Source organism: Camelus bactrianus, chromosome 16, assembly GCF_048773025.1.
Source record: "Camelus bactrianus isolate YW-2024 breed Bactrian camel chromosome 16, ASM4877302v1, whole genome shotgun sequence".
Taxonomy (NCBI): domain Eukaryota; kingdom Metazoa; phylum Chordata; class Mammalia; order Artiodactyla; family Camelidae; genus Camelus; species Camelus bactrianus.
The window spans coordinates 10906164-10915757 of record NC_133554.1 but is presented as its reverse complement, the minus strand read 5'-3'; positions in this window follow the sequence as shown (position 1 = coordinate 10915757).

Below are 9594 nucleotides of genomic sequence, written 5' to 3'. Positions count from 1 at the left end.
CACGCTGGGCCTCTCCACTCCCCAGAGGGAGTGTGGCCAGGCCTGTTTGTTCTGCGGGGGGATCCCCCAGAGACCAGGGCTTTGGTTTTGCAGGTGTTGCATCTGAGGCCCCAGGTCACAGCCTACAAACCAGAGCACGCTCCCCTGCTCTGGTTTCTCATGCCTTTACTGAGCATCCGCCCTTTGCTGCTGGAGAGGCTGAAACGCTTGTCGTCACCACTGCCCCTCAGGCTTCAGAGGAGGGGCCCTGCTCTTATTTGCCCTCCAGTGTGGGCAGCTCCTCCTGAAGCCCTCACGGCCCAGCCCAGACCAGGCTGCAGTTTCTGACAGAACTCCCCTGAAGCTTTAGAGACCACGTGAGGGACAATCCCAAGGGGAAAGAGTGGCTCTCAGGGCCGGGGCCAGACCCCTCCCTGTGGGCTCCCTCACAGCTTCTTAGGTGAGATCTGGACCCATCAGTGGGTCATAACATCAATTTACTGGGTTTCCAACCAGCAAAAAGCAAATATCAGAGTGTGTTTAAGGAAGCAAAGGTAGAAGTTTTGTGACACTTTGTTTAAAGTATGAGTGTGTGCACATGACACTGTGACATGTAATATTTTCCCATGGGTCGTGGTCCAAACCACATGAGAAATAGTCTTTTTTTTTTTTTTGGTCTAGTTTTTTAATACACTTTATTCTTTTAGAGCAGTTTCAAGTTCACAACATAATTGAGCAGAAAATACAGAGTGACATGGTGACATGTAATATATTTCTTCCTGTGGGTCGTGGTCCAAACCACATGAGAAATACTTTTTTTTGTCTTGTTTTGTTTTTTAATAGACTTTATTCTTTTAGAGCAGTTTCATGTTCACAACAGAATTGAGCAGAAAAAGAGTTCGCACATAGCCCTCCCCACCCACACATATATACTCCCCTACCCTCAACATTCCTCATCAATGTGGCATATTTGGTGCAATCAATGAACCCACATGGGCACATTATTATCAACCAAAGTCCATAGTTTACATTAGGGTTCACTCTTGATGTTGTACATTCTATGGGCTTTAACAAATGCATAATGACATGTAGCCACCACTATAGCATCATACAGAATAATTTCATTGCCCTAAAAATCCCCTGTGCTCCATCTATTCATCCCTACCCCCCTCCCTCCCTCCCCCCAGACCCCTGGAAACCACGATCTTTTTATTGTTCCTGTAGCTTTGCCTTTTCCAGAATGTCATTTGGTTGGAATCGTACAGTTTGTAGCCTTTTCAGACTGGCTCCCACAGCTGCCAGGGCCAAGAGCACCACCCTGCCATGCAGAGAACTGACTGGGTGCCTTGGACTGTCACCCCCTGCGTCAGGTGATCAGGGGGCAAATGGCTCATCCTCAGAGTAGTCAAAGCCCCTTCCATCTCCTCCCCAGAAGGAGTCCACATCATGCTTCACACTAGTGAGTGCTGTCCACCTGCAGGAAAGGGCAGCAAAGGGGCTGACCAATCTCACCTGGTGCACAGGACTGTCTAGTTGGATGATTTAAGGCAGCTGCAGTGAGGTGATGGGGAATTATAACATGAACTTAAAACATTTTTTTCACAATTAAAGGAAGGAAACTAGAAATAAATAAAACACAAGTCCCATAAAATGCTGTGGTTCTTGGAGCAGAGGTTACTTATACCTAATGAACGAGGTTCTACTCCCCACCCCAGAGGAGAGGTGGGCTCAGGCAGCACCTGAGACAGGAGACTGAATCTGTCCTAGGGCGCAAAAGGAAGTCATCACAAGACAAGGAGAGTCCTCCTTCAGACTCCTAAGTACCGTGCATGGCCCAGAAAGGACAAGAGTGGGAAAGGCGTGCCACAGAAAGGGTTTCACAGAGCAGTTCATCCTTTAATTTTCCTCTTGCTTCGAGGAGTCCTGCTATGATAAACACATTCCATTAATAGACATTACTGGTCCATTTAAGAAATAGCAGATGCATTATTAATGTTGCTCCAATACAGTCAACAGGAAGAAGGAAGCCCGTCTCTGTGGGGAGCATTTCCGAGTCCATCAGCATCTCTGTGACCCACAGTAATTGATGGGTGGTTACTTGTTACTCGTGAGTGTGACCAGGGGAAAAACTCCACTGAGATATCACTTCAGAAGAGTAAACTGTCCCATTAAAAAAAAAAAAGTAAACTATCAAACGCTGGTCCCATGGGCACTGAGAAGGACAAAGATTCAAACTCCAGTCAACCAAGCCCACAGAGCAGCGCCAGCTCCAACAGGGAACGTGGAAGGGAAAGCTCGTCTCGTTCCTGCTCCTGCTCCCTGCACGGGTTTCCTTCCCCACGGGCTCCATGCCCTGGCTCTCATCCATCCCCGAGTTCACAGGACCGTGGCAGTGATGAAATGAGAGCAAGTGGGACATCCTTGTAAGAAACATGAGTGGCTGGGGCTCCCCCGGCTCCTTGTACTCAATCCTTCTAGATTCTTATTCTTTACTGCAGTCACTGTCCCCGCCTGCCTTTCTGGCCTCACAGTCCCCATGACGCACACTGGCCTCAGGGGAATGGGCTGACACCCGTGATCATACCCTGCACTTTTCAACCCCCATGCCTTTGCTCAGGCCAGACTCTCCTCGGTACTTCCTGTCTTCAAGGCTCAGCTCACAGGGGTCTGTCTCCTTCATGGAGGCCTCCTGGGTCCCTCTCCTTCTCTAAATTCCCAAAGAACAGGATCTGCACGTTTCAGGGAGTTACAGCAGGGCACCTCGCTCCTAGGTCATACAGGGCTGAGAGGGCAGAAATGACTTTACCACTCGGCACCACGGGCTGATGTGAGGTAGGTGGTCACCCATGGGAGGGCTGGGGGGACAAGGAGGAGGGAGGGAAGGTTGATTCCTGGTCACCCTGCCTCTACCCACATTTGAAGTGTCAAGAGAAGAGTGACTAAGCCTTTATTTTTGAGTGTAGATTTCTAGAAGATTTCAACAGAGATAATTCTACCAGAGCATTATGTTAAATTTGTCTCTGGAAGTACCTTCTGAGTCATGAAGACTCCGAGACCGTGCTGAGGGCCCCCCCTTGACTAAGTGTCATCAGATGAACAAGCCCTGCTCTCATACGTAGCTTCTCACAGGGTGTGGCTCTTGCACCAAAACATCACCTGGTGCTTTCCCAAAAAGCAGATTCCCAGGCCCAAGCCGGGCTCGAGCGTCAGTGCCTTTAGCAGGTGGGGCTGGCAACCCACCGAGGAGCTGAGCTCCACCCGTGCCTCCTCCGCCAGCGACGAAGTCTGTCAGCCTCCCCCCGGCCCGGGCTGCCACTCACCCCCGCCCTGCCCACCCACTAATGAAGCTTCTGTGGGAAAACATGAGACCTGGAGATTCTACCTTAAACTAGCGGCCTGCGGCCTCAGGCAACTTGTTTCCTCCTCGAAAGCAGCTAATGCCGCCCAGGCTGATCTTAAGACTAGGTGTAAAGGTATAAAGCCTCGGGGAGGACACGTGCTTTTATTAAATGGCCCAGGGTATATAGAATAGGTCTGGGAAGCTGGATGGAAAAAATGCTACATATTTATTTTTACTACACTTCATCTGAAATTTAACATTTCCTGCAATTATGAATGTAGGCAACAAACCATAGGAGTATTAGCAGTACCTGCATCTTAACGCCAACAGAAATTACAGATACTTTCCCATCACATTACAGCTATCACAGATACCTCAAAATGCATGTTAAGTTCGTCACTACTTTGAAAGAAGCAGTTATTACACCTGCTGCTTTCATGCGTTAATAAAACAGCACATGTATCTCTAGATCATAAAATTTTTCTAATATTCTGATCATGTGTTTCAATATAATTGGTTCTTCATAAACTTATATATATTTAAAAACAAGCTGATGGATGGAAAGATGAAAATATACATGATCAAGCAAGCAGAGTAAAATGTTAATGGAAGAAGCCAGGTGTTCACTGTGAAATTCAATTTTTCTTATGCTTGAACATTTTCACAATACAATGTTGGGAAATAATCTGAGAAAGGGTCCCTGGACTTCACCAGACTGCCAAAGAACCGAGACACACACAAAAGTTAGAAGCCTCTGACCTAGAGGTACTAGTGCCCTTCACTAGCAAATCCACTGGTGAGTTCTTCGTCCAGGAGGCAAAGGACCCAAGTCCCAGTGTAGAAACCCAGGAGTTAGGCTGGTCGCCTTTTCCTAGACTAGGAAATCTAAAAGGTCTGCAGAGCTGAAGTGGGCCAGTGTGTCTTCTCCCATTCCAGCAGTCCAACCTCAGTCTCAGACCTCACCACTCTAAAGACAGGAAAGATTAACCCACAGTAGGACACTAGTCAAACCCAGGAATCCAAGGCCAAGAGCTTGAAAACCGCCAACACCCTGATCAGGGCTGGCCCAGGCCCCCTTGCCAGGCCCTGGAGAGACGAGGCATCGCTAGAAGGAAGACGTCACACCTGTAACCCCCTGACTGCTCTGCCCCGGGACCGAGGCTGGCTATAGGGTCCTAGGAGAATCCTGGCCTCACGTGGGGGGTGGGGGGAAGCTGAGCCTCCAGCTGGCTCCCCCGGAGGCTGGCACTGTGGTCTTGTTTTCTTTGTGATACTCAGGAAGAGTTCCTCTTTGAGAGAGACCACCAGGAGCAATGAGGACGGCTGCTAAACACCCATCAGCAACTCTGCACGACCCAGTCCCCCTATTCTGGAGCACACACTGCTCCCTAATTCTTTCTAAGTCAAATCACCCTTACTTGCCCTGAGACTCCTAAGTTCAGAGGGAAAAAACGCACCTCTTCTATCCCAGAAGATAGTGCAGTTCAGACAGGGCTAAAGAGAAAACACCGGGGCTACCTTTTAACCAGACAAGAAAGAAAAAGTAAAGCATAGAGGGAAAAAAAAATCTCATCTCGTGGGAAAATACACGGTCTTGCTAACAATCAAAAAGAAGTAATCTATCGGGGGAGGTTAGGGCTACCAACCCCGCGTTTAGAAGCAGTGTTTTGTCTCTGACACCGGCTCCCTGAAAATGATCACAAATGGGAGAATATATGATCCTATTTATGTAAAACACACACACACACGAACAAAACCCCAAAACCTATGTACTTGTCTGTGTACCTATGTGAATATTTACCAAAGCACACAATATGGCCTGGAAGGATATGTGCTAAACCAGGACGCGTCAGCTTCTAAAGGGGGACAAGGCTGTGACTGAGGCAAGTTTTCACTCTTTCCTCTGATTTTACCATGAATGCATCTATGTGTTACATATGTATTTTTCAAAGTGTCCTTGCACTAAGCAAAACAAAGTCAACTGCAGTTGAGAATTGTGTTTAGGTGCCTCCAGCTACCTCCTGAATTCTGATATTTGAACAACTGCTCCTCCTGGAGTGATGCAGATTCCCTCGATCCCATTCACTAGATCTGTCCTTAGTTATGGTCAAATTCTGGCACAATTACAAGGTTATAATTGTGGCTAGGAGACCCCAAAATACCTGAAGCCTGATCTTAAGCAAATATCCCTCCTTGTAAAGGCATGAGAGACGGTGTGCCTGGAAAAATACACTAGTGCAGATAATTTTAGACCGCCGGGCTCGGCTGAATGGAATGCCCCTTTCTCAAAATCTAATCAGGCCTAAACAGTTTGACCAATGTAGATCTTCCCATCTGCTTATTTCACCCCTCAACAGTCCAGTTCACAGTTCAGATGTTACCGAGAGAGAAAAAGTTTATCTGAATCAGCTCTCACCAGCCTGTAACAAGGGAAATGAGAACAGAGAAACCACAAGGGGCACTTTTCCCCACGCTCGTGTCCAGCTGGCCCCATCTTAGTCCCTTCCTGGCCAGGACGGCGGCCCTGTGACGTGACCCACTGTCCTGTGATCTACGCAAGCTTTGGCACTTACTGCTCCCAGGCAGAGGAGGGTGCAGAGGAAATGGGAAAGGCCTGGCACCAGAGAGGCATCTTTTAGAAGACAGACGAGGCTTTGGCTCAAGCTACAGCACACGGATTTGCACAATCTAACCGTGTCTCCATTTAAGTCTCTTCCTCCTCACAGACTGGCCCTTTATGAAGTCTCCTGACTACAGCGGCACTGGTCTAACACCAGTCAGATCACATCAGCTCAGTCAGTCAGTAGCTCCTAGATGGTCAATGGAAGGCTTCATCGTTACAATGGGAGTGGGGTCTTACTGGCAATAAAAAGAAGTATAAAAGCAGGGGTTGCAAGTCCCCTATAATAATGAAAACTTGGACACACCTCCTGAGCCCAGCAACAGGGAAACATCTGAGCAAACTCATCTCTTTCTTTCCCTTCAAAGCGTAACTCAGAGATACTGCAGGTTCAGTTCCAGAGCATCGCAATGAAGCAAGCATCACAATACAGCGAGTCCCACGAACGTTCTGATTACCCAGCGCACGGAGAAGTTACGCTCACACTGTAGTCTGGTCATGAGCAGCAGCACTGTCTAAAACAACAGTGTACAGACCTTAATTAAACATACAAAACAAAAAACCAATTATGGTAGTAACATCAAAGATCACAGATTATCAAATACCATATGATATCACTTATGTGGCATCTAAAAAAAAAAGACAGACAAACTTATTTATAAAACAGAAAGAGACTCATAGACATAGAAAACGAACTTATGGTTGCCGGGGGGAGAGGGTGGGAAGGGGTAAATTGGGAGTTTGGGATTTGCAGATACTGACTGGTATATATAAAACAGATAAACAAGTTTATTTTGTATAGCACAGGGAACTATATTCGATATCTTGTAGTAGCTTACGGTGAAAAAGAATAAGAAAACGAATATATGTATATTCATGTATGACTGAAGCATTGTGCTGTACACCAGAAATTGGCACAACATTGTAAACTGACTATACCTCAACTAAAAAAAAAAATCACAGATTATCGTAACAAACATAATGAGAAAGTCTGAAATCCTGCAAGGATTATCAAAATGTGACAGAGACACGAAGTGAGCAAACGCTGTTTGAAAAATGGCACTGATGGACTTGCTCCACACTAGGTTGCCACAAACCTTCAATTTGTGAAAAATACAGCATCTGCAAAACGCAATAAAGCAAAGCATAATAAAACGAGGTCTGCTTGTGAGAGGAGAAGCCTGTGGCAGCAATGGACAACAGAGCGGGTAACAGAGGAGTCAAAACAGAAAGGAACTCATGAAACCAATGAAGCAGGTGGCTGCCCACCAACAGGAAGGCTGATCATGCGGGACTGGAAGGAGAGGGGCTCCATGAGAGGTGGGGGAACCCCAACTGAGCCCCAGTAATGCCCGGAGGGCAGGCAGACGAGGGTATGCAAAGCTCCCATGAAAGTCAGGCAGAGTTAACTTCTCAAAGCTCTACAAAAACTGGTCAAAGAAATAAGGGCGGCGGGAGGGGGGAATATATAAATATCAGAAAGACTCCGAAGTACCATTATGGGCAGATAGGAATTTCTCCTTAGAAAATTCGAGAGAATCAATAGACAAGCTATTAAAAAATAAAAGAGTCCAGTAAAGTAGCAGATAAGATAAACATTCAAAACAACCAACTTTTCTAAATACAAACTCTGTATAAATCAGTCAAGGGGAAAAAAGGTATTTTTCACAGTAGCAATAAAAAATATAAATGCAAAATATAATACAGCTAGAAACTGAAGTCTTTGTAAACTAAGACCTCTCTGAAGAAAATTACAAAATCTCGCTGTAGTGTGTTTTTAAAAATCTCAGCAAGTGGACATTTAAACTAAAACACCAAAGGGTTTCTTTTGGGAATCTGAAAAACTGATATTAAGAATTACCTAAAAAAAATACAATCAATGATTTGAATGAAAATGACCTAACAGATATCAAAATTTACTGCAAAGTTAAAATGAAAACTAGCATCAAAAACAGAATACCATTTTCTACACTGATCAGATTAGCAAAATAGCTAAAATCTGAGGGTGCCCAGTGGTGGCAAAGGCACTTATGTATATTCTAAGTGGGCGTATACACCAGCAAAAACTTTTTTGGAAGTTAAGTTACATCCTATATGGAAATTTTAAATGCACATAACCTTTGAGCCAGTAATTGTGCAGGGAAGTTAACCATCAATATACTTGAAAAGCACACCAGGATACCTGTTTAAAGATGATCATCACACCTTTTCGTTGTAATAAAAAAAAGAAATGGAAGCAATCTAAATATCCACCTGTAGGGACTTGTGTAAATTCTGACATATCCACATATAACACAGTAAATTATGGAGCAGTTAAAGAGAAAGGGGTAGACATGCAGGTGCTGGTGTTGAAGGATCTTCCTAAAGTCTATGAGATGAAAAAGCCAGGGCAGAACACTACAATCTAATTCCACTAAAAAGTTTACGCTGGTGTGTACACAGGAGTATTCTGAAGGAAAACCTGAAAAACCATTAACCATGGTTGCTTTTGGAAAGAGGCATTAGAGGTGAGAAAGAAGGAGGAGACTTACTTTTCATGCTTTAGACCCCTATGTGCTGTTTTGAATTTATCATTTGTATAAAGTTAAAAAAAAATGTGGTTCCTTCAACTGTAGTACTGGTACAGGAACAAACAGATCAGTGGGATGAAACTAAATGTCCAAGATATTTTTATATATACACACACACATATATTAAATATATACCATCTATGAATTTCATGAATGGTTTCAGCAAAACTTCAAATCATCAGTAAACATTTCAATAAATGATACAGACAACCGTGATTCATTTAGAATAAGACAGTTGGACTCAAGGTCATCAAGGAAACGGAAACCACTCCAGATATTTTAAACAGAAAGTGACTTAATACTGGGAGTTCAGTTTCAAATTTGTTGGGAGGGCTGGAAAATAAAAATGGGAGGGCTGGTGTTGCCCAGAGGTCAGGGGATGCAGGAAGCCACCACCTGGGCCAGAGCCCAGACCCACCAGAGCCCAGACCCACCACACTGCCGCTCGGCGGCCTGCCCTCATCTGCTGCCACCTCGCTGCCAGAATCACGAGAAAGCCCTCTCCCATCTCTCCTCCTTTCCGTCTCATGCAAGTGCCTCTCGCTGCAAAAGCTAACCAGAGCCCACTGCAAGGGGGTCTGGGAAGTGGCTAAAGCCTTCCAGCCCCTGCAGTACGTTCGGGGAGAGCGAGGATAAGCAGGGGAGATGATGAACTATTTCAACAAGTGGTGCTGTAAAAATCAGTTATGCTTCTGGGGAAAAAAAAAAAACCTCAGGTTAAATTTCCTAATTCACACCTTATATACACCTAAATTTCAGGAAAAAATTAAAATTTTAAAGAAATAATAATGAAACCACCTGAATTAGACATAGACTACCGAGGGATTTCTACATTGTATACTCCTGCACCATTTAATTTTTTGCACTGACTTTTATAACCTACAAAAACAAAGACTGTGCCACTGTAGGGCTGGGAATGGAGTGACGTGGTCAAGTTTTAACAGCATGGGGCATATAAATTAAATAACATAAGATACTAAGAGCAAAACCAGCCTGCAACTAGGCCCTAATCTCTGTGCCCCCAACTCCCAGGCCAGGTCCCACGCCCTCCTGCGAACAAGCCCACTCTCCTGAGGCCAGCACTC